This window comes from Callithrix jacchus, chromosome 18 (assembly GCF_049354715.1).
Source record: "Callithrix jacchus isolate 240 chromosome 18, calJac240_pri, whole genome shotgun sequence".
Classification (NCBI taxonomy): Eukaryota; Metazoa; Chordata; class Mammalia; order Primates; family Cebidae; genus Callithrix; species Callithrix jacchus.
In genome coordinates this window covers 36566036-36590625 of record NC_133519.1, presented here as the reverse complement: position 1 = coordinate 36590625, position 24590 = coordinate 36566036, and the positions used below count along the sequence as shown (strand labels likewise).

General features: G+C 42.6%; 1 protein-coding gene across 1 annotated transcript in view; it reads right to left on the bottom strand.

Moving 5' to 3' along the window:
• Positions 1-24590, bottom strand: part of LMX1A (LIM homeobox transcription factor 1 alpha) — a 159320-nt gene that overhangs the window by 24047 nt on the left and 110683 nt on the right. The window lies entirely within an intron of this gene.

Here is a 24590-nt window from a genome sequence, read left to right as displayed (position 1 = left end):
GGTCCATGACTTTCTAACCATTTCCCAGTTTCCAGGTGATGCTGCTGCTGCTTGTCCAGGAACCACACCTTTAGAATCACTGATTAGAATGTTTCTCCCTCTGTTTCCCCAGCCCTACACAACCACGCCTGCAGGCATGCACAGGGAGTTTGGGTAAGAACTTCTGAAGAGGCAGGAGCAATCATATCATATTCTTACTTTCAGTCAACAGAATCTTCATGCCTTTTCAACTATTTCAACCCACTCTTCAGAATGATTGCTGCTAGTTTTGATAATTATGGAACAATGGAAACGTTTTTTTTTTTACAACCATCTTTTCATCTTTAAAAATAATGGTATGACTGGAGGAAAAGGTGAGGACAAGTATAAAGTAACCTAAGATGGGCAGGCACAGGGATGGCTCTTGTGCGTCATTGGAAAGTACGCCACCAAGCACAGGGCCAGGTCTGTCTCCTCTCTATCAGCACGATGGCTGTCAAGCACCAGAGCTGTGGACAGCCAAGCAGGTAAGCAGGCAGCAAGCCCCTGAAAGGAATCTGCATCACGTTTAACTCTCCTTTACCTTCATGCTCAAAGTGCCCTCTTCCACCTCTGTTCCCTGTCACCTATTCCAGGACTGGGGCAAAGTGCTGAACAGCCCTTCTGTTTGCAAGACCGATGAATTCAAAGTCACGCACCTCTCACAAAGCACAAATGTCATCCAATGTATGTGCTTAGCTCAGTGTCCTAGATCATGTCTTTCAATGAGGTCTCCCTCACAGTCAGCTGTTTCACCTCCACCAGTGCCAGTGAGAGCTAGAGCAAGAGATTAACAGGAAGCATGGCAAAGGAGGAAAAACTTGCCATTGTGGGTGCAGCTGAACTTCGGGAATCATAGGTGGCTGAAGGGCTATGACAGCAGCTGATTAAAGAGGTGCTGAGCTTAACCTTGCTGCCAGGTTCTAAGTTAATATTGCTTCTTTTTGTATTGAATACCTCACTCTACGTAATGGATGTGCATCCGAGAAGCTGTACAGAGATCAAACTTCTGTAAGGCTGAATTTTATTTTCCCAATGAAGGAGTTCTTTGTTTCATAGATGCTTTATCTTCAGAGATAAATATTTTTTAGTATGCAGAGAATTTCCCATACTTCCATCATCATGTATTCATCTAAACATATTTATTGTTCAAAGTACTTAATATATATCTCTGAACAAGGCAGAGTACCTGCCTTCACCACCGTCTAGTGGCGGAGATGACAGATTAACAGGCCTTTACGAGGCAGGCTAAGAAGTGTTTTGGTAAAGTAGGACATGCTGAGGGAATACAATAGAGAGGTATCTAATATGGTCACAGGGGATCAGGGCAGGCTTCCTCAAGAAGGCCTGCAGAAAGAGGATGGCTTTAAATTTAAATACATTTAAAATAAAGGACAAAGCAAAAATATTCTAGCATAAGAGAGTAGACAGGAGCATGGACAGTGAAGGGGGGGTTAGGAGAACTGACAAAGCAGGGCCTGTGCTTCAGTTTTTAAAACAGGTACGGTGGCTCACACCTGTAATCCCACCACTTTGGGAGGCGGGTGGATTGCTTGAGCTCAGGTCTTTAAGACCAACCTAGGCAACATGGCAAAACCCCATCTCTACTAAAAAAATACAAAAATTAGTTGGGTATGTTGTTGCATGCCTGTAATCTCAGCTACTTGGGTGGCTGAGGTAGGAGAATCACTCGAACCCAGGAAGGGGAGGCTGCAGTGAGCTGAGACTGAGCTAGTGCACTCCAGCCTGGGCAACAGAGTAACACTCTGTCTCAATAATACATACATATGCACATACATACAAAACAGAACTAACAGAGGAAAATGATTAAGAGAGGTCTAGAGCTTTGAGTCAAAGAGATCTGGAATTCAGTGCCTTTCAGAAAGGTGAAATCTGGAATTTCACCTTTCTGTACTGGGCATCATAGTATGCATTCAAGAAATTCAAATCATTAATATTTTTCATCACAACTAAGTAATATCATATGCCCTATCCAAAAGGGTCTTACTAACATGAGCAATGACCACAAAGTCTTGGGTTTTGGTTGTTTTTTAAAAACAAAAGGAAGGAAAGGGAAAAAGAAAACTTTATTCACAAGCTAGGAAGACAGTCATACAAGCAGATAATTACAATATCATTTAACAGAATTTCTTCATTCACACATTCAGCAAACATTTACTTACTCCACACAATGTAGGAGTTCTAGGTTCTGGGAATACAGTAGTAAGAGGTCCTATTACTTTTGTGAAACTTGCCTTTATTCGGAGAAGATATATCTAGGAAGTAAAGCATGATCTAAGTCATTTTAGAATCTCAATAAAATTTAAACAGTGAAAAGTGATAAGCAGATTGAAAACAGTGACTGTTGGAGAAGACAGTAGTGATGGATGTTATTTTAAAGAGAACGATACTACAGTTCAGATAGCACCTGCGTGCAGCTCCTCCATGGCGCCAACCCATACCTATCAGGCCCACTGCAGCTCCGGCTTCCACCAGATGCATGTGGCAGTAACATAATTTCCTCACTCTGTCCCTCACCTTGCAAGTAGTAGCAGCGTTCTTTTGTGTTAATCTGTAGATTGTCTCACCCAGTCTATTTGCATCTCAACAACCTCATTAGCCATTTAATCAGTTCTCTGTATTAAACTCTTTCTTTTAAAAGACAACTGCTGTTTCTTCTCCCCAGTCTGGTCCCTGGATGGTTTAGTTCTTCGGGGTGACAAGGGATTTCACAGGTTGGGCAACCGTCCCTTTACTTGCCAGGTAAGCACCTCCATTCACCTGATTTCACTAGCCATATTGAAAACTTAGTTAGCTTAAATCATCTTCTCACTTCCTTTGTTGTGTTCCTTGGACCTAGCTTTCTAAGGCGTATCCCAGAGTGGCAAACATTCACCCCAGGATTTAGACTTTAGGTCCAGAATTCATTGGAAATTAGTACTAAAGTTCGACGAGCAGTCAGCACCATGGCCAGATCCAAGAGGCCACAGGCAAAAACCAGAGGCCAGAAAGGACTTTCAAGGAAACTTACTCCAGAGACCAAAGAGAGGAACTGGATACCTTATCATCTTGCTTGTAGAGACTCTCTGCAATTTGTCTCCACTATCTGTACTGCTGTGTCATATATAGACCAAACAATTAAAGAGACAGGTTTCTCCACGTCATGCATCACCTCTAAGAATAGTTAAAATAGAAATGATCTCTGCAGCCTGTCCTGAAAGTGATCTATCAGATTTCATCAAATATCAGCTACCTTTAATTTATAAAATATGGACCACCGAGACAGGGAAAAAAATGTGGCCACTTAAATTTTGATACAATGCTTTCTCACCACATCAATTGTGAGTTAGATCTCAATTTTGAATATATTAAAACACAACCCCCCAGTAGATCACAAGGTCAAGAGATCGAGACCATCCTGGTCAACATGGTGAAACCCCGTCTCTACTAAAAATACAAAAAATTAGCTGGGCACAGTGGTGCGTGTCTGTAATCCCAGCTACTCAGGAGGCTGAGGCAGGAGAATTGCCTGAACCCAGGAGGCGGAGGTTGTGGTGAGCCGAGATCGCGCCATTGCACTCCAGCCTGGGTAACAAGAGCGAAACTCTGTCTCAAAAGAAAAAAGAAAAAACATAACCCCCCAAAAAGGTGTCTTAGAACATGAAACACAGCATCAGCTCTGCTTAAGGTACCCAAGTCCTCTCAACCAGATAAACTGTTTAAGAAGCTGCTCATCTAGAAAACCCCAAGGTTCAGGACCTCAGGGACAGCATTACTAACGGAAGCTATAGATGGCCCCTGTCATTTCTGTTATTAGTCACAACTCCTTCACGTGTTACCAGCTATCTCTTTGGCCATGTTTATGACAGAAAATAAGGCAGTACAAGAGCCCTGCAGTAGGTGGGAGGAAGCCTGATGCTAACCCTGCTTTTACCAGCTACCATAACATTGTCTTGAACAAGACACTTAACCTCAACTTTCTCAGCTACGAAATGAGGGAGTTGTGATAAGTGATGTCTTAGATTCCTTTCAACACAATCATCTATATTTACAAATTAAAGAAGAAAATATTAGCAAATCTGCTGTCTGGTTATGATCACTGGATTAAACGCTGGTTCTCAATCAGGAGTTTTTCGTTTCTCGGGGATATCTGCAAATTCATGAGGGCTCTTTTTTCTAAAGGTTGTTAGTGGAGGTGGGTGATAGATGCAATGCAGCAACTTGCCTCACCAAAAATGCCAATGATTCTTACACTGGGAACTGCAATCCCAGTGTGTAAACACTCCACCAAGACTGTTACGGAGTGAAGGTTTGTGTCCCCCAAAATTCATATGTTGAAATCCTAAGGTCTAATGTGATTGTTTTAAAGTGTTAGGCCTTTGGAGGTAATTAGGTCATAATAGGGGAACCCTTGTGAATGCTTTCAGTGACCGTTTAGAGGAACCCCAGAGAGCATTCTCATTCTCTTTTTGCCACTTGAGAATACAAGGAAAAGTCAGCAATCTGTAACCCAGAAGAGGGTTCTCTGCAGAACCCAACAATGTTTGGACCCTGATCGCAAACTTCCAGCAACAAGAACTCTGAGAAATAGATTTCTGTTGTTTATAGGCCACCCACTTTATGGTACTTTGTTACTGCAGCCTGAGCAGACAAAAACAGAAATCTTCTGAGAAGATGCTTATGATGGTGAACAAAAAAAATCTCTCCGTTTATGTTCTTTTTCCATAATAAGTTCTTTCTCATTTAATTTCATTATAGTGGTTTAACATGGATAGCTCCAGGAGCTGGCACTCAGACAATGCCCAAGGAAACCCCCCAGCTTGCTATCTAGATGCTAATCTGTGTCTTAATAGTCTCCTATGAACTTCTCAAGTTTCATTTTTCTTGGTGGCAGGAACAGCCCTAGATATTAGACAATAACTTTACCTCTGGGCACTGCCCTGCCACAAGCTCACAAATCGCTATGTGAATGTGGATGTGTGACTTACCTTCCAGCTGCCCCTTGCTGCAACATGCTTGGAAACAGCACAGCATGTGAGAATAAAGAAACCTGGAGAGCATCTAGACTAACAACTCACATTCACATTTCCTCAGATAGGAAACTGAGTCACAGATAGGGCAAGGAGTTTATCCAAGATCATACGCCTGGGATCCAAGTCCCTTGGCTCAGATCCAGCACTCCTTCCCCATCCCAAGTGTCTCTCACAGGTGGCAAGTAGAGAAAGTCCCCAGTAGTTCCCATTCAGGATCTTGCTGAGCAGACTGGAGAACACTTGCCTACTGCCCAGGAATGAGGTATGATCATTAACCCCATGCACTCAACTCAGAGGGTAGAGCACTAACACTCTGAACATTTGTTGATGAAATATTTCCTAAAGTACATTATTCCACCATCCTGGTTCACTAACTAGAGCTTGTAGAAATAATTAATTTGTTGTTTGTTTGGTGACGGTTCTCAATCTTTTGATGAGTCATGAGAAGCACTGTCTTAACAAAGCAATTGCTTTATACAACTGCACATGTAATATAAGACATTGGGTTGATTAGGACTAACTCTGGAAAATACTTCCTTCAAGGATGTTGTTTAAAATGAATCTTAGAAACTGGCTTAGTTTCTTTTTATTATTTTTATTTTTGGAGACAGGGTCGTAGCTCTATCACCCAGGCTGGAGTGCAGTGGCATCATCATAGCTCACAGAAGCCTCGAACTCCTAGGCCCAACCATCCTCCAGCCTCAGCCTCCTGAGTAGCTAAGACCAATTAACCTGCATGACATGTCAGGCTAATTTTTCTTTGTTTTTTGCAGAGCCAAGGTCTCACTTTGCTGCCCAGGCTGGTCTGGAACTCCTGGCTTCAAGGGATCTTCCAGCCTCGACTACCCAAAGAGCTGGATTGCAGTGGGAGCCACTGCACCCAACTTTATTTTCTGATTAATTCTTTATTCATATTAAAACAGACTTTTAAATAATATATTCTGCTTAATTGAGAATTCTAGTTAATTGGGTTCCCATAAACCTGTGCTTAGTGTCAAATTACAGTTATTATTTTATCTGACTAATCCTTTCTTCCCTACTTAAACTGCTTTAACAGACTTTTATTTTTACCTGTTCTGAAAAAAATCTAAATTCTAAAGCTTATAATTTGAGTATCTAACATTTAAGACACTCACAGACAACTTTATCTCAACTTTTTCGAATTTAATGATTACAAATCTGGTATTACTGGGAATTTGCATACGCAGACTATCCAAATGCATTGAGAGCACACAGGAACTGAAACCAGTGTGTTTTGTGTACCCTGCAAGGCGCTCTTCAGGGCATTCTACCAGACAAGAAAAGGGAAAACCCTGTTTCTGCTGTCCCATGTGTCATGGTCCTTGGATACACCCAAGATCAAAGAAAGGGAAGTACCGGGTTGGGGATTAGTTCTGTGAAACCAGTCTCAAGGGCCACAGGTAGCGAAGGCTGGGGATACATTCCTGTGCTGGAGCAGCAAAGGGCCCCAGACCAGGGTACGAGAAGCTCAGGGGAACCTTGCCCCTTTGAAGATCTTCGTCCCTGCCCTGAGCCCTTCCCTTTGGAAGTTACTGTGCCTGGGCTTAGAGACCCAGAGTTCATCAAAGAGAGGGAGGTGTTTTCCATTCCTTTCCTCAAACTTTGCAAAAGCACCAGAAAATGCCAGTTCCTGGTTTTACCAGCCTCTTGAAGGGAAAACCAGGGCTCAGTGGATCTCCTTTGCATATAATATGGAGTAGGCTTACAGCATCCTGGAGAGCCATGAGACACTAGGCAAAGTGGTGGGTGGAGGAAGGTGAACATTCTCATATTTTTTTTTTTTTCAGAGGAGGAGGATTCTGGCATCAGTGTCTGATCTGCTTTCAGGAAAGCACACACTTCTACAAAGATGAGGAGCTTCCCATGTTGTAGCTGGTCATTTAAGAAGAAAATAAACACAATTCAATATAAACTGACTACCCCATACACACAGATCCAAACCAATTCTTGTGGAAAATGGTAGAATGAATGTCACATTTGCTTTGGCACATTCCACTTTGCAGAGATTGTGTCTGGAGTCCTTTGTCCCTCCTTCAAGAACCAAATTCCCTCTGGTCACACCCCAGCTGTTATATTAGGAAAAGCTAGCTGTGGCTCCTTGCATCACTGTCAAGAAGCCTAACATGTGCCTTCCCAACCATATGAAAAAGGCGCTTTGGTGAGTCAGAAAGGTGTCCCTGGAGTGTCTCCACTTCTTGGATTTCTTCACTCTCCTTAGGTGGCGTAGGAATAGGATGTCGAAAGGACCAGCAGAACTCCCAATGCTTACATATAATAATGAATTCCCTTTATTGCATCCTTACTTTGTGCCTGACAATCCCCACCATAAACACTGTATATATTGTCCCATCCAAGCCTCACAAGTTTGTTTTTCCATAACCATGAAGACTCAGACTATTGCATCATTGGAGATACTGCTTTAAAACTACCAAGTTTTGTCTGGGCACAGTGGCTCATACCTATAATCCAAGCACTATGGAAGGCTGAAATGGGTCGATTCCTTGAGCCTCGGAGTTCAAGACCAGCCTGGGCAACCCAGAGAGATCTAGTATCTACAAAAAATTTAAAAATTAGCCAGACATGGTGGCACACACCTGTGGTCCCAGTTATTCAGGGGTCTGAGGCCAGGAGGATCACTTGAACCCAGGAGCTTGAGGCTGCAGAGAGTAGGGCTTGTGCCACTGCACTCTAGCCTGGATGACAGAGTGAGACCGTCTCAAAAACTAACAACAAACAAACAAAAAACACAACAACTACCTAGTTTTAAACCCTCAGCTTTTATGTGATTTCCAAATTCACATCTGACCTCCCCCTTAAGCCCCAAATCCATGTGTACAACACCCATTAAATGTCTACAGTCACCTGAATTATTATCTAGATGCCTGGTTCTTTTCTGAACATTCTTTCTCTTCTTTAACCCACACTATTCATAAAATTTAGAAATCTCAGTCATGCTCAACTTCAACCACTCTTCCTGTATTTCATGGTCATTTAAGTTCTAGAAGTTAAGCTCTCGATGGGCAGGTGCTTTGCCCGTTTTGTTCATTGTGTCCACAGCACTCAGAATGATACCTGACACATTAGTAGGGATTCACTAACTATTGAAGGCATAAATGAACGAATAGATTCTCTGAAATCCCTCTCTTAGGTTTGCCTTGGTTCAAACCATCTCTTACTTGGAACACTGCAGTAGCCTCCTGCCCACTTTCCCTGCCTGCAATGTTACCCCAACTCCAAACCATCCTCCCTACTTCATTTTTGAAAAAAACGTTGAATAACATCACAATCCTGTTTACAAACTTCTGACTTCCCACAACCATCAGAGAATATTCAAATAAGATGTACTAAACCCTTCACATTTTAGGGTTAATCTTACTGCCCACTCACATCAGGATCTCAGTGCTCCAGAGCAACACTTCAATCCAGCCCTTCCTCTCATGCCTGGATACAACCCTGCTGTGCAACTCAATACAGGCTAAGCTGTGCTTTCTAACAACATACTCATCTTCATTTCATCGCCTGCAAATTAACTACTCTGCCAAGTCCTAGTTACATTTCATATCCACTGTGAAGCCTTTTCCAAATAGTACCAAGTCCTTTGCCCTAATACGCATATACATGCCCCAAGAGGAATGATTGCTCCAGTCTCTATGATCCCGTAGCACTCCATATCTCTAATATAACATTAATGTATATTATATATTATTATAATTATTTTGTTATAGGAGTTTCCAATCCCCTGAAGAACCTTAGGGTCTGGAACAGAAAGGTGGTTTCCCTTCCTCTTGATCACTAGTATCTAACCCAGAGTCTGACAGATATAGACAGGCTTTCAAAATGTTTGCTGAACTGGCCTCAATTTAATTTAGTTAACATCAATCAGAAAGTAAGGAATAAACAAACAGCCATGGACTTAGTGAGACTAATTCTCTGAGGCTTCACCGCCAAGGCCAAACTAAAAACTAAAGTAATTACTTGGGTAGATAATTCATGAAAGAAGGAAAACCATTTGCATTTGAATGATCTAGTGAGGATTTTCTGCTTATTGATGTTTCTGGAATTTTTCAGATAATGGCTTCAATTCTTTGATTCTTTCATGGTATAGAGAGTAGGCCAGAAAGTTAATCTAACAATCACTCTCCCATCTGAAACCAGGCAACTTTCAACCAGTCCTATTGAACAGCAAACATCCATAGAAACCAAGTTTTTTGAATGCCATAATGTGGAGGTCGAAGGGCCTGCAATGTTCAGATTCAGCACTCTCAAGAGCTCCTAAAGAATGCCAGGAGGTGTTCAGTTGCTTTCCTGATATTTAAATCACTTTGCATCTGGCCACCATTCATTTATGCCCTTAGATTTCTCAAGGTTGGGGCACGAAGGAGAGACAGGGAGAGCGTGGGGGGCGCGGAGCAATGCAGTCCATGGTATCTGTAGCACAGTACCCAGAAGACCCGGGAGCTAAGACCAAACCAGGAGTCAGCTCAGCAGGCCCCGGAGCTCCGTGGCGCCGCTGTCTGTGCGTTTCTTCCCTAGCGCCTGTGCTAGGGCTGGAGGCATTAGCGAAACAGGGAAGGCAATGTCGGTGTCCAAAATATCCAGGGGACTCTCCCTGTTAGCACAAGCGCGCACACGTGGGTTCACGCGGACACACACACAGTCCTCACACTCACGCACAAATAAATCCCCAGCACCTGCCTCGGAAAGCCCCCTCTCGCAGGCTGGCCCGAAGGCGTGGCTCCGCCAGCGGAGAGCCGTTGGATTTACCGTGGCATTACTTTTAATTAACTCTGCGGCGCGGCGCGGGGAGCGCAGGGTGGGCCCTAATCCCGGGCCCGCCTGACGTCACCTGGGAACGCGCGGTAGCGCGGGGAGGCGCGGACCCGGGACGACCTCGCCGCGACCCGGCCGCGCCTCTGCCCGCGCGGGGCTTTGCTCCGCGGGAATTAAGGGAAGGAGAAATGTTAGTACACTTTTAATTGGAAACCGAGTTCTTCTTTCAGAGCGGCTTGTTTACTCAGGATTGGGCATTAGAACTCAGGGGAGGCTCTAATTGAAGTGACGGCTTTGGAGATTATGGGGAACATATGGCCCTACCGCCGGGCTCTTTATCTGCATTTTCTCATAAAACTGCCGTCCGTGTGTGTTTCTGCGGCCGGCCTCTTGCATTTCTAAGGGGCCTTTGAAGAGAAGGCCGAATGTGCGCGGGGGCTGCGGGCGTCAGGCACCTTGCACTCCGCGGAGGGTCCCGCAGCCTGGCCCGAGCCGGCCCTGGAAGCTTCGCCGCGGACTAGACTGGCACCGACGCCGCCTCCAGCCTGAGCGCTGAGAGGGAAAATGAGAGCTAGAAAGGAAAGAAATCGCACTGGTGACTGCCTGGCAGGGGTGTAATTCAAACTGTTGTGAGCAGACGGCAGGAGGGAGTTGCCAAGGTAACGGGAGATTCCCACCCGCCACCCTTTCGCTAAGGCCCGGGAGAGGGAAGCCTCCCTGTGCTGGGTTGGGGCCAAGCCCGCTCACAGAGGGCGCTGGGAACACGAGTGTCTTGCGACAGAATTACATTTCTTTTTCCCTATTATCAATCAGTCAAACAAGTTATCTACCGTACAGGCTTGCAGGCTCCAGCACCGATCACCACACTGTGGGTTCTCTCTCCCCTACCCCTGCCAGATTCTCATCATATTAGAACCATTGGGTCAAATACAGGGCACATCGTTAAAGTAGCATTTCCAATAAACAATAATTTTTGTATTGCATGGGACACACTTGTACAAAAATATTCATTATTCTTACATATGGATTTGTGTTAGCTTCTGTCTCTCACAACCCTAAGTACACCTGCTCACTCCAAGGAAAATACTGCCTTCTCTTTTAACGCGCATCTCCAAGCCTCCTCACCAAAGCTTTGCAACTGAAAGAATGGCTGATTGAGGTGCCTCAACTCCATCCCTCTCAGCTTCACCTTCTCCTGGAGCAACGGCTCTCAACCCTGCTGCACCTTAACTCACTTAGGAAGCTTAAAACAAAAATCCCAGGCTGCACCCCTGGCCATTAAATCCCAAAAGTCCATTCCACAGGAGTTCAAAGTATTTTTTAATACATAAGTAGAACAAGTCTTACAGGGTAAACACTTTGAAGGGTAACCCTCATTCAAGAATGTAATATTGTGCATCCATTTATTTAGTTATTAATGATTTCCTTCTACTAGAATATAACCTGTGTGAGAGCAGAAATATCACCCCAGCAGCTACAATAGGACTGCTACATACTCTGTACTCAAAAATATTTGCTCGCTAGTGAAACTTCATATGCTTCTACGTGTTCCACACCCCAAGCCTAATAATCCTTGCCCCATGTAAATGCTCAGCAAATTCCTATGGATGGAACAGATGCTGAGTTGGTTCAGTCACTGCTTTCCCACCCTCAGTGATTCCTAAGATGGAATGCTTGGACACTGTATCTTGAACACCATCTGGGTTTACTGATCCCACCTAACACACCCATGCATGCACAATATGCAAATTCCTGATCAGAATCAGAAAAACAAGCAAACAAACAAAGCCCAACCACGCCTCCATGCAAACCTGGACTTGGAACACTAAGAATCCAGATGGTTCTAAAATTACCCGTTTTCAATATAATTTTACAGCACTGAATACCAGAGTACCTAGTTTGCTACCAATCCTTAGTGAATTGGACTTTGAGGGTTTTTCTTGGTCACGGAAACCAGGGCAGTGGGAAATATTAAAGATGATTCTTCCATCTGCTCAGTACTGTCTAAAGCATCTTCAGATCCATCTTGAAACCTCTTGGTTGGAAATCTGGTTGGTAGGCTTAGCTGGAACGTCAGTGCAAGAAAACCAGTGCCTTCCCTGCACCTCCTCCCCGATCCTTATTTCACAATAGAAAGTGAGTCCCTGGTCATTTAGCTCAGATAATGAAAGACTGAAGTCATGGGTTGATGTCCAGAGATTGCATTCCTAAAATTCACTAGTCATACTGCACCATCATTGTACCCAAAGAGGACCCAATGTAAAGGTGGATAGACAGAGACACATTGTCATCATTGCCACTGGAAAAACAAAATTGACTTCATCTCTCCTAAGAGTATAACTGTAAAAGATGGTAGGACATTACAAGTCAGCTTGCAGAAGAAGCATGTTAGAAGTTTTGATATGTACCAATTTACTTCACTGTTGTGCTTTTATTCATTTGATTGATGGGGGCTGCACAGCTGATACCTCTCATCTGGACAAAAAGTCAACTGATTTTTCCTGTTACTATCAAATAACCCACAGGAGCAGAAGAACCAGAAGTTCATCAAAAAATTAAAAACATAAAACAAGATAAAAATCCAGTAACAGTACCTTACATGAACTTTTAAAGTAATTCCTCATTCACAGCCGGGCATGGTGACTCACACCTGTAATCCCAGCACTTTGGGAGGCTGGGGCAGGCAAATCGCCTGAGGTCAAGAGTTCGAGACCAGCCTGACTAACATGGTAAAACCTGTCTCTACTAAAAATATGAAAATTAGCTGGGTATGGTGGTTGGCGCCTGTAATCCCAAGCTACTAGGGAGACTGAGGCAGGAGAATCACTTGAACCCAGGAGGCAGAAGTTGCAGAGCAGAGATCATGCTATTGCACTCCAGCCTGGGAGACTCTGTCTCAAAAAAAAAAAAAAAAAAATCACTTCTTCATTCACGTAGCACATTGTCTTTAGATCCTTCAAAGCCTTCTATTGCCTTAGAGGAGGCACCCATGAGAAGTATAGTGATAGTGATTAATGATTAAGGAGGAACTGGAAGTTAAAAATCAAGGTGAACTTGTGACTGATTTTGAAAGGGAGTGTAAACTCTGTTCAAACCACCTTGTTTTCATTGCTTTAATTATATGTGAAAAGGTCCTTCAGTTGGGGTCTCTCAGGTACTAAGTCCTACTGAGTACCTGGAACACTGCCATAGCCAGCCAGAAACTGCTGTCAGTGAAACATGAGAAAAAAACATAAGGTTCATTTTCATATACACACACATTTTAAGCAACCAGGCAATACAGCATAGTGTTTAATGATGCAGGGTGCTGGCGCTAGACTAGAAGTGAATTCCGGTTCTTTCCATCGTTAGCTGTAGGACTGTAAGCAAATTACTAACTTTTCCTTGTTCATCTTCCTTATCTGTAGAATGAGAATAACAGCGCTGCCTTCCTCATCAACTTGGTGTGTAGAGTAAGTCACGTAAAATTAGTTAATTCATGTAAAATGTGTAATTCAAGGTAATGCTTTGTGCAGACTAAGAGTTCAATAACTGTTGACACCATTATCATCATCATCATGCAAAAATCACAATGAACAATTGCCCATTTGGCCACTTTTATTTTTTACAGAGGTGAAGCAGGAGAAATGAATGCACACAGATGGCACACTCTTACTGATTAAATATGCTATGAAGCAACTGTACTAATATTACATTATGGGTTTTATTATTCATTTTATTCAAAATTATTGTGTGAACACATTTTCAAAAATAAAGTAGTCAATGGAAAAAGGACAATGCATTGTCTGAACCTGTATATTGCCTGTAACTTTTTAAGCACCAAAGATAAACTTTACCCAACTCATAATTATAGCAAGAACCGAACCCCTCTGTGTCAGTATCAAGTGTCCTGACTTGGTAATTGGTAGAATTAAGTTCTTATTCTGGCTTATCCCTGACTAAAGTATCCTGTGTCTTTATTTCTCCATCTACTTTATGAAGACAAAATAAATACACTAGAAGACAAAAGTTCACCACAGGGGGGAAAAAAAAATGCTGAGCCTCAGACTAAGAGCAACAAACAATTCTGGTAGGGAATTTTATGGCAGTGATACTGTGTAAGAGACAAATCTGTTGATTTTGAAAACAACCTGGATGGCTCGGGCAGTTCTCAGTGCTTCTTTCCTATCATCCAGAGATGCCAGATTAATAAATCAGAAAACGTCCATGAAGATCTTTGTACTAATCATAAATATGTGTACTCTTGATGTCTCCTTAATAAGACTAACAAGAAAAATAGACAAAAATAGACAACAGTGACTACGTGTTTACTGTACTCAGGACACTGCACCAAGTCTTTGGGGCCAGAGATGATGTCATTTGCGCCTTTCGTCTTATTCACAGCACCTGGCACAGTAAGTATCATTAAGACATACTTATTGGCTGACATTTGAGGAATTTATACCAATTCCAAAACCTGGGGATAGGTTTGCAAGTAATTTTGCTTTGAAGCAGTATTTTTCAAACTTCTGGTTATGACCCATGAGTAGGTTATGAAATAACTACAGTGGGCTAAAAATAGAATTTAAAAATAAATGGAATAGAAAATACCAGCACATAGGGCAAGCAGCGAGTCAGTCTAAGTGTTGAAACTTATATACACATATATAAATGTGTGTACTAGCTCATGATAAAAAATGTATTTTTTACTTAGCTGTAGTTAAGATTTTCTGAAAAGTGCTACCAGAGTCTTTTGAAAACATGGCTCTAGAGAAAAATATAAAATATATTTAAATATTTTTCTTCACAAAAATGCTTAGCAGAGTACTTTTAAATACCTACTCAAGTTTTTTACTATCATTATTTTTAAAGTGACTCACCCTTCTGTTTCTTAAAGGAAAGAATGGCTAGATTGCTCTCCAAGCTATGTCCCTTTTCCCATCTGCCAGTTCCTTTATATCACCAAGCTGGTCCCTGTTCCCCTGACATTAGGAGGTTGGCTTTGAGGTATTTTTCTCAATTGTGCTCCTCCGCATTCACTATTCCTCTGCCTTTCTTTTACTGTAACTAAAACATAGCATTTAACACAGAGTCTGACACAGTGTGGGTGTCTGTAAGAAATATTTGTTGAATTAAATGTTGGTCAGGTGGCCGCCTAGAAGGACAAAAATAGATTATGGCATGTAACAGAGTAATGCTAGTAGGCCTACTTAGGAACAGAGTAACTCTGGCTCAGCTGTATACTGCATTCATTAACTGTCAGGTTCAATGTCCTTTCTGGACTCAAAGACTCCAGTTGTAAGAGAAAAGTGTAATCCATTCCAAATGCAACTCATTCAAAGATGGGAGACATACCATCACCCTCAGACCAAGAGGCACAGAGAACTCCACCCCCAGGATAACTATATGCCCGGAAATGTGATGTTTAGGAATAAGGAGGCACTTGGGCATTTAAAAGAGCCCAAATAATGACCACTGTATTTATCAGTTTTCTGTTTTATAAAAGAAAGGTAGCTACGTTTGATAAAACCTTCCCATTCTTGCTTGAAATTCCCATTAAATCTCAGAAGCAACTTCAAGACTGTTTTTCCCCCCAGTCTTCTGCATTGACTTTCCAGGATGCAACACTAGCTAGGTTGTTCAGAAGCCAGGGAGTGCCTCTGAGACACACAGGGCCCACGGTATGAATCGGCCCATCTTTACTTTAGGCAGCCTAGCCACCCAAAATGACAGACCCTCTCTGTACTACCCTGAGATGCCCAGATATGCTACCCATAAGGGCCTAAACCAAAGAGCAAAGACAGAAGAGGAGATACTTGAGAAATGATGGATCTTTGGTGAAAAAAAGCTTATGACCCATGAGCCATCATCCATAAGTACACTATCTCCCATACTAGGAGATAATAATGGTAACTTCCATTTACTGGGCAAGTTTCAAGCTTTTGATTTTCATTACCTCCTTTTGTTCTAGAGCAACCCACAAAGGTTATGTTGTAACTCCCTATTTACTGATTAGGAAATAGAGTTGTGGAGAGGAAAAGCGGCTAGCCCAAAGTCACACTGCCTATGGGTGTAGGGAAAAAATCAAAGACCTGTCTAGTTTTAGATCCCATGCACTACAATATGGAGAATGAGACTTCTTCCTAAGTCCTGCTGACCTTTTCTATCTTTCATAGTAAAATTCAGTACCATGAACTGACAAGGATAATCCCAGGGAAGAGTCAGGCATTTTCCAGAATTTGTGAGGTAACTGCTGCTTCTCTAGCCTAGTTTACTGAAGAAAAAGAAGATTTCCAAGACAAGGTGGATGAAATACTTTTGTAATGAATTGAAAAAAAAAAAAACAGTTCCAAGGTTGTAGAAGGAAATTAAGACAAATGTCTAAATACCAGCAGTGGAGAGCAAGACTTGGAAGAGGAGAAAGAGACATATTACACAATGAGAGTGGCAACAAGACATTTGGATCTTCCAAAGCAGAAACATCCTGTGTCCCACAGAAACCTGGGAGGAGGAAGGATTCACAGACTCCAGCAGATGTGAGGAATCTTCTCTCTGGCTTCAGTGAGAAGAAAAGTTATACTGGAAGATGATGCTTCTTTGCCAAGGACATCAGAGGTCAATACGAACAGGACAAAGTGAATTTATTCGCACAATAAACAAACATTTACTGAGTGTCTGTTGCATGCCAGGCACCATGCTAGGGCCAGATGAATGCAGAACACAAGGAGAGAAGCAGCATAAGCCTCACAGTGCAGCACAGACTGCCCAATAAACACAGGCCATGCAACTGCTGCATTAATCCAAAGCATAAAACATTCTTTGCAGAAAGGGGCCCTCATGACAGAGACTTCACAACCAGGCTTCCCCTGGGAAAATCCCTGTACAAAAGCAGAGCACCTAAAAGAGCCCTGCCTTAGCCAAGGAATAAATCCTAGGCATAATCTAAAATGCAAACTGGTCTTCAGGAAGAAAAAAATTTAAATGGTAAATAAACAAGCAAAAAAAAAAAAAAAGCATTTTGATCCCATGGTAAAAGACACTAAAAGGAAATAAAGATATTGTTCGAGATAAGAGCAAAAGTGAAATTCTGACTCAACATTCTTCCGTGATTCCAAAATGAAGAAAAAAGGAAGGCAATTTAACATAAAACTAACTGCAGCATGATATACTCGATTCAATCCTGGAGTGGATAAAGACATGAATGAAAACATTCCATGAAACAGAATTATGTCTATAGTTAAGAGTGTCATAGCAATGTTAATTTCTTAGTTTCGCTAAGTGTGCCATGGTTATGTAAAATGCTAGCATTACAGGAAGCTGAATGAAGGGTATATGGGAGCTTCTGTCCTGTTTTGCAACTCTTTTGCAAATCTAAAATATCACTTTAGAATTTAAAAAACGTTTTATTTTAAAAAGTTTTCTAAGAACTGCTTCACAGATCACTCTCTGGTGACTTCTGATCATAAAAGAAAATATAAAGATAAGAGGGGTAGATAAGAAATGCCACATGGACCGGCCGGAAGCCAGGCTTACCCACAGCCAGGGCCCAAGCCCCTGACTCCACCCCCAGATCAAAAAAGCTAATGAAATCATTTGCTACATCAACAGAACGTAATAATCTACTACAGGCAGTAATAACACTGTGCTTGTTCAAACCACATATGGAAAACTGTATCGCCTGCTTGGTTGTACCTTTGAAAAAGATTGTAGTATTTTCATAGATAGAAAACAAACTCTCTAGTGAGGGCTAGTTAGAAGAATGAGGAAGAAGTAGAAAGGAAAGGATGAGATTTAGAAAATAGCTTAGCTCTTAGTGAGTATTTCAGTCTTCAACTTGAAGGGCTGCCCCATGTAGAGGAAACACTTACTTTGTGAATTTCCCGAAAGTACAGCCAAGACCATGGTTTGAGTTTACATACAGAGACCGATGTTGGAATTCAATGTAACAATTCTGACCATTTACCCTCAGAATTGAAGTCAAGGGCTCCTGTGATGTTGTGAAATATATATTTGGTCTTCATCCAGTTTCTTGGCAAAAGGCTGCTAAAATCCTTGAACACTCCATAGTGAGAAGAGTATCTTTTGTAGGCTGATGAGATGTCGGTGGCTGGGAGCCCCTAGGTAGTTTCAAGATGGGGGCTGGTCACTGGAAAGACCAAGGCATGATTAGAGAGTTGGGACTTTCAGCCCCAATCCCTAACCCCTAATCCTTCACCTCTGGGGAGGAGAAAGGGGCTCAAGTTTAAGCTGAGCCCATCACTACCAATGGGTAATGATGTAATCAATCATAGCCTATGTAATAAAGTCTCCACAAAAACTCAGAAGAGCAAGGTTAGGAAACTTCTGGATAGCTGAACATGTGGCGGTTCCTAGAGGGTGGTGCATCTAGAGAGAGCATGGAAGCTCTGTACCCCTCCCCCATGCCTTGCCCTATGAATTTCTGCACTTGTCTGTTCATCTGTATCCTTTAAAATATCCTTTGTGGTAAACGAGTAAATGTAAGTAAAGTGTAAGCTTGTCTAGAAAATTAAGTGAAACTTAACTTCATTTCTAACTTACTGGATTAGAAATATAGAAACTTAGCTATATTTCTAACTCACTGGGTATGAATAAGGGATCCAATGATTTACACCCAGTGAGTTAGAAATATGGATGACCGGCCAGGCGCGGTGGCTCAAGCCTGTAATCCCAGCACTTTGGGAGGCCGAGGCAGGTGGATCACGAGGTCAACAGATTGAGACCATCCTGGTCAACATGGTGAAACCCTGTCTCTACTAAAAAAAATACAAAAAATTAGCTGGGCATGGTGGCATGTGCCTGTAATCCCAGCTACTCAGGAGCCTGAGGCAGGAGAATTGCCTGAACCCAGGAGGCGGAGGTTGCAGTGAGCCGAGATCGCGCCATTGCACTCCAGCCTGGGTAACAAGAGCGAAACTCCATCTCAAATAAAAAAAAAAAAGAAAGAAATATGGATGACTCTAGGATCCCAAATTTATACCCAGTGAGCCAGTGAGTTAGAAATACAGCTGACAACCTACTACTTGTGACTGATTGACCTCTCAAGTGGGGCGGGGGCTGGCAGTCTTGTGGGATTAAGTCCTTAACCTGTGGGATCTGATGTTACCTCTAGGTAGACAGTGTCAGAATTAAATTGAATTAGAGGATACCCAGATTGTGTCCCCTGGAGAATTGCTTGGTATGCAGGGAAAACCCCTACACAGCTGGTGTCAGAATTGTTATGTGGAATGGAGAGTAGAGAGGAGGAAAAGCAGTTTGGTATTTCCCCACTCTATCTCTTTAGCTCCCCATGGTAGGAAATAAGTAGAGGCGGGATGAGCATCTGATTGAGCTTGAACTGGATAAACTCCCAAGTGCCTACCAATTTCAAGAGCCTGTGATTCTCTGGTGAAGAAGAAGAGCACTTCTAGAGACTTTTCTAGAAGTTTGTGAATGTTGTAGGGTCCTTCCGGGAGACCTTGGGCATCCAGGTTGCCCAGTGTCAAAGAAAGTCATCTGACTCTGGCTACAAATCACATTCATCGGCTTGGGAGTCTGTTTCAAGGCCACTGGCAAATCAGGGACCAGGACAAAAAGGCTGGGCCACAACAGAAAAGAGCACACAGCAGTTGCAGGTATCCTGAATTTTGTGTCCCATGTAGATGTGAACATGTCACATGCTTTTGTGTAAGATCAATCAACATCACAGAACCATGGGTCCTTTTTAAAACAATAACTTCAACTTCTGTTTTAGATGCAGGGCATACATGGGCAGGTTTTTTACATGGGTATATAGCATGATGCTGAGGTTTGGAGTACAAGTGGTCTGATCACCCAAGTAATGAGCACCATACCCAAGTAATGAGGACAGTACCCAAGTAATGAGCACCATACCCAAGTAATGAGCACCGTACCCAAGTAATGAGCACCGTACCCAAGTAATGAGCACAGTACCCAAGTAGTGAGCACAGTACCCAAGAATTAGTTTTTCAACCCCTGCCCCCTTCTCTCCTTCCTCCCTCTAGAATCCTAGACGTAAGCCACTCAAGAGGTCATTGATGCAGTCTTCCACCAACTGTAATTAAAATGTTAAGGGACAAGCAGTTGATTTCCCATAAAGGCAATCCAGCCTGACCCTTTGTCAGACACAGTTCTACCCTATGTTGAACCAAAATCTGTCATTTCTTCCCCAGTACATGGGTCTGCAACCTTGGGTATCACTCTCATATGTTCCTTGGCCTTATTTTTATTCACTATATTGAGTCTCTTTAATTATTTATGATTTAACAAGCTGATCACTCTCCTCAAGATTCTATCTAGTCACTGACCTCCTAAAATGCATCATTTAAATTAGCCCACATATTCCTTTTTTTTTTAAATTTATTTATTTATTTATTTTTGAGTCAGAGTCTCACTCTGTCACCCAGGCTGGAGGGCAGTGGTGGGATCTCAGCTCACTTTAACATCCACCTCCTGGGTTCAAGCACTTCTCCTGCCTGAGTAGCTGGAATTACAGGCATGTGCCACCACACCCAGGCTAAATTTTTTTTTCAAGATGGCGTTTCAATCTTGTTGTCCAGGCTGGAGTGCAATGGCACAATCTTGGCTAACCACAACCTCCACCTCCCAGGTTCAAGCCATTCTCCTGCCTCAGCCTTCCGAGCTGGGATTACAGGCATGTGCCGCCATGCCCAGCTAATTTTATATTTTCAGTAGAGACGGGGTTTCTCCTCGTTGGTCAAGCTGGACTTGAACTACCGACCTCAGGTAATCCACCCACCTAGACCTCCCAAAGTGCTGGGATTACAGGCATGAGCCACTGTGCCCCACTGAGTAATTTAATTTATACAGTTACTGGGGCATGGTGACTCACACTTGTAATCCCAGCACTTTGGATGGCAGAGGCTGGAGGATCACCCGAGGTCAGGAGTTCCAGACCAGCCTGGCCAACATAGTGAACCCCCATCTCCACTAAAAATACAAAAATTAGCCATGCTTGGTGGCATGCAAGCTACTGGAGAGGCTAAGGCACGAGAACTGCTTGAGCATGGGAGGCAGAGGTTATAAATTAGCCCACATATTCTAAACGTGCTCTGACCAGTGCAAAAAGAAAAATGCTGGAACTATAATTACACATTAGGGGCACTGTAGTTCTATTAACGCAGCACATGTCTGCTTGGCTCCTATTGGCTTTATCACCAACTACAACCCCACGTAGAATTCCTGCAAAACAGGCACCATTTCGTGCAATTACAACTGAATTTTGGAAGACGATGGTTAGATTACAATGTTCTGCTAGCTTGCCAAAATCTTTTTGAACACTGAGATGATCAGCTGCCACACCAGCCTTCCCTGCCAGGTGCCAGGTTTGTGTCATCTACAAACCAAGTAAACCTGCCTTCTATGTCTTTATCCAAGTCATTGATAAAACTGTTTAAGATAGTAGATCAGTCAATCATTCACTCAACAAATACTTACCAAACATCTACAATATATATGTGAGGTGCTCAAGATAGAAACCAGAGGAGAAACTGTATTTGCACTGGGGCAGATGCTACAGTTGTTTGCTTTCTGTTAACAATGCTGTAGATTCATTCCATGAAGATTTAACTCATTAGGGACGTATTGATCACTTACTCTTCTCTTGGCATCATACTAAGCTTTGTTAAGGGAACAAAGGAACTAAAAGCTACAGCCCTGCTCTCTAGAAGTTTGTCCTCTCAGTAAAGAGGCAAGCTTTGACAGACACAAAAAAATGTATGATGAGACAGGCAGCATTCATATAATTGGTAAAATGAGTAGTTCAGATGAGAAATTTGATTCTGGTTTGGACTTTAATGTCACTTCATTTAGAAAACCACAAAAATAATTATAGATTTTTAGAGCTGAAAGGGATAACAGAGGCCTTCTAGAAAGATCCTTTCCTCTCGCCTCATCAATATTACCCTCAATGAACAGGGAGTGCTGTCTCTTGAGTAGTTTTATGCTTTGTTAGATCTAATAATTATAATGACATTCTAGCATTTCCTATGTTAAATCAAAACTTACGTCCCTGTACCTTCTATCTGCAGTGTAAACACTCAGTAACTTTGTTGAATAATTAAATGAACAGATTCTAATTCTGTTCTCTGAAACTGGAAAAAAAATAGGTCTGATCTAACCATTTGAAGGCAACAACTATGTCTACTCATTCGGTCTTAACTTCTCTATCCTAAACACACAAATCCTTCATTTGATATGGTTTGGAGACCTTCCCATCCCCACATCATTCTTGTCATTCATATTTTGACTCTGTGCCTGGCATGTAATAAGCACTCAAGATGTGTCTACTGAATGAATACATGAATGAATAAACTGAGAAACTCCAATATGTCAATATCAGCCTCGAAGAGAAATTCCCATCACTGAACATATTGCTGAAAATGTGATCAGAAAAGTGAACCTGTTGCAGTTTCCTAGCACTGAGCATTATAATTCTATTAATCTGTAAATGTTGCTTAGATCCAGCTTTTTCTATTGCCTTTTTTTTTCTTGTGCAGGGGCAGGGGCGTGGAGCCAACCCACTAATGCCTCTTACTGATTTTGTAGTGAAGTAGAATCTGTAAACCTTTCACACAGTGCCAACTGGATAACGTAGTGATAAAGCTCCAAACAAATGTTTATCAAGAAAGGCATTTATTTCCACGTGACAAAGAATGGTATGTCCCTCTGGGTATACACGTCTTTCTATGGTCATGCTGGTATTCTGACCACCATAACAGCTAAGCCCTTGGGAAATTCAAAATTCTACAGTATTCTGAGGAGGAAGCCTAAGAGGGCTGGCACAGCAAGAAGCCTGGAGGAAAATTACAGGGTAAGTTGACCTTTTTATACCAAATGGTATACCCTTTAGACTGGGCCCAACTACCCCTGAAAGATACTCAATGTGTCAGTGCCAGTGTTCCTGACAAGGAGAAATTTCCTTCAAATCGAAATAGATCCAGGAAAGCGTCAGGCCAGTAAGACCAGTAGGAGTTGGGGCTTTCCTGATGCCAGCTTTCTCAAGGCTGCAAGCAAGGTCAGGCAAGAACCAGCCTGGACATAAAGGGGGCAGAACATGGCTGCTCCAAAGACACAAACACTGGCTGACGGATGTTACGCACCAGCATTTATTGAACACCAGGCTTTTTATAAGCACTCTGTCTTTCTCCAACAATAAACCTGTTAGTAGGCATGATCATCACCATTTTATAGCTGTGGAGACTGAGGCTTAGAAAGTTTCCAAAATTTGCCCGAAGTCACAGAAATACAGTGATACAACCTGGCTAAGGCACCCCACCTGTCTGTCTCCAAAACTTTTGCAGTTAAGCTCCACAACATGGTACTTTTTTCTCATGTGTTTATTCACTCTTAACAAAGAGTTTGTCAAGCACTTGCAGTGTCGCAGGCCTGTGCTAGGCCTGGCATATAGTGGTAAATAAGACACACGCTGTCCTTCACAGAGTTTAGCATTCTGAAAAGAATAAGAAACAGCCAAACATGTAACTAAAATGAAGTAGGATAAATATCCCAGGAGGAGAAGTTAAGGGTAAACTCACCCAGCATGGGGGATTAAGATCTTCCCAATGAAGTTGCCTTTAGAGGGAAGCTTAAAGGATAAGCTAGCAGGACAAAAGAGAGAGGGAAAGGGAAGAGAAGGAATAGACTTTTAAGATTTGAGAGTGGGTGAGACACATTGACAGGAGCTAGGGCCTTGTAAGGCTGGAGGGAAGGGTGGGAGTGATCAGAAACTCCCAAAGAGGTGGAAGAAATGGACAGGGTGAGGTTACAGGGGGCTTGGAAATGGGCTGGAATTGGCAATGGCAAGAAATGGTAAAGTCACATAGATGTCACCTAACTGGAGCTCACAGATTCCTATGGATAAGATGAATGCTGAGCAGTGGGGACCAACACTCCAGAAAGGCATTCCATGTTTAATGTAGTCAGTGTTAATTTAATCTAGTTTCTCTGGCCTTGTGAAACCTGCTCTGTAAAAATCTCTGAACCTCTCCTGTCTCCTTTCTTTCGCCCACCCTCAAGGCAATAAGAGGGAGGGTCCAGTAGGCGATGAGGAGAAAGAACAATCTAGTTCCTTTCTTTATGTGACCTGCCAAGCCTTAGGTAGATTCCACGTTTCCCACTTGACAAATGAGGAGAAAATGCTTAGGGCAGTTCAGAGATTGTGGGAGACTGAATTATCAGTTCCAATCCATCATTCTCTTTAATAGCACATGTATCTATACCTGCGCAGGTTTTGTGGTGCATGGAGTGTATTTCTCCACTTCTTGACTTTGGATTTGATATTGCCATTTGCTTTGGCCAATGGAATATTAGCAGACGTAATACGTGCAGAAGCTTGACATGTGCTCTGTGGTTGGGTATGCCTTGTTGCACTTTAACCACTGTCAGCTGCTGTTCCTCAAACCTGGATCCTGGAATGAATGGCACAGAGCATACCTAACCTTGTCTACAGCCTGGAACGGAGCTCAGCTGAGATCAGCAGACTCCTGCTAACTGGAAGCCTGAAGCAAAGCCCACTTAACTTCAGTTAACCCAGACACTTGTGTATGTGTGAAGTGTTTATGGTTGCATGCCATGGAATTTGAGGGTAATTTAATCACTGACTGATAAGAGATGACTCTAAGCTTACAAAGAAAGTTCCTGGAATACACAGAACTGCCTTGCCATGGAGGTAGGCTGCCCTGGAGGCTGACCCTCTAGGGAAGAAACAATGCAGACAGCCACCCCACTCCC